This window comes from Nicotiana attenuata, unplaced genomic scaffold (assembly GCF_001879085.1).
Source record: "Nicotiana attenuata strain UT unplaced genomic scaffold, NIATTr2, whole genome shotgun sequence".
Lineage (NCBI taxonomy): Eukaryota > Viridiplantae > Streptophyta > Magnoliopsida > Solanales > Solanaceae > Nicotiana > Nicotiana attenuata.
Window position 1 is genome coordinate 9,676 of NW_017681150.1, and position 2,116 is coordinate 11,791.

A 2,116-nucleotide genomic window follows, 5' to 3' on the forward strand; every position below is an offset into this window, starting at 1 on the left:
GGGGGGGGGGGGGGGCAGTTGGGTTTGTATATAAGTTAAAAGATTCACAACTCCTCGAACGGGGAAAATGTTTGGTGCTTTCAGCCCAATAATCCTGAAAGCTGACAAGAGATGTACTGCAATTCCAGCAGCCAAAAACATCTGGTGGTAAAGGATGATTAGAGATATTTATCAACACCCCAAAATGAGATATTTCTATGGCTAAAGGTGCTTCAAAGATGAAAAAAGGAATGACTTTAAAGTGAATGGCTTCCAAACAGTCTAAATCTTACTTAACTATGCAAAACATCGTAACACAATCAACAAAAATTACACTCAGATTTGCTTTCAAACATTCTAAATCTTGACTCTATATAGGTATACGCAGTTACAGTAAATAGAATTGACTTTGACCTACAACAAATTCTAGAGATCCTCAATAATTAGTTTGCTAATTGTCTTCTGCACTAACAAATCACCAAGAGCTATAATTGGGGACACTAGCTGATTTCTTTAGGATGGCTAGAACTAGCTCGGAGATTACAGGATTTGAAATTCTACCCTTAATAGCTGGAATAGCGGAGTAGTCCTTAGAGTAAGTAGGAGAGAGTTTGTTCACTAGCTGATTTCTTTAGGATGGCTAGAATGGAGATTCTGTTTACTACAACACAACACTGGGGACGCAATGTCCAGTGAAGTAGGAGCCTAATTTTTTGTTCTTATCAAGCTGTAAATATACTCAGTGGTAATAAAATGTTTTTAATTACCTAAAAAAAAAAAAGGAACCTCGGTTTTTTTTATTTTTTTTTGAAATTGGTAACATTTGTATTAGATATAAACATGACTACACTAAAACAGTGTAGTCCCATAATTACAAAAGGGAGTACAAAGAGAGACAACCTAAGTCTCTATAAAGATCATAAGAGGTCAAAAAAATCAAAAATACTTTCACTCTCTTCTAAGCACTCCTGTTTACACCACAAATAAAAGAGCGTAAGGCAGCTCATCTTCAACTTTTGTATTGAACTATGTGTATCTTCAAAACATCTTTGGTTCCTTTCTTTCCAAATTGTCCTGCAGGGACAATCTTCCATCTCTCCTTCTGGCCAGACTGCAATCCATCTCTCTTCCAACTTGTTAGGACTTCCCTGATTCTCCCTGGCATAACCCATTTAATTCCCCTCAGGTTGATGAATATCTTCCAAATTTGATCTGTGACACTGCAGTGCAAAAAAAGATGGTTGATTGTCTCCTCCTGAGCTTTACATAAGTAACATCTGGACCCCAACGGATATCCTCTCTTAGTGAGATTATCTTGGGTTAGGACAGCTTCTCTTGCTAGGAGCCAGACAAAGCATGCCACTTTGTAAGGTATTTTAACTTTCCAGATCATTTTCCAAGGCCAACAACCAATCTGGTTATTTGAATGGTTGTACTCCTTGTAAGCTGATCTAACAGAGAAAATTCCTTCTTTCCCCCCTTGCCAGAACAGCCTATCTTCATTGTTGGTGGTCCCTCTAAACTGTTCTAGAGTATCATAAAAATCTGTCAGCCTCTCAATTTCCCAGTCATATAGAAATCTTCTAAATGTAAGGTTCCATTCTTGACCTGTCCAAAGTTCTCCAACAGTAGCTCTTTGTTGTTGATTCAGATTGTAGATGTCCGGGAATAGTTGCTTTAAAGTTCTCTGACCAAGCCATTTATCTTCCCAGAAGGATGTTTTCATTCCATTTCCAACTCTGAGACTTAAATTGTTTCTAAACCTTGGCCATGTGTTTCTGATAGACCTCCACAGACTCACCCCATAAGGAGTACAAACTGTTTTTGTTGTCCAACTACCTTCCATCCCATACCTTGCCTGAATTACCTTCTTCCACAAAGATTGTTCTGTTGTGGCAAACCTCCATAACCACTTCATCATCAATGCTTGATTCTGAATTTTTATATTTCTAATCCCCATTCCCCCTTCTTTCTTGCTGGTAATAAGAGCTTCCCACCTGACCAGATGAAACTTACTCTTATCACAGGTGCCTTGCCATAGAAAGTTTCTTCTCAGTGCATCTATTCTTTTAACTACATTGGCCGGAACTGGAAATAAAGACATCATGTAAGTAGGCATGGCATCCAAAACACTATT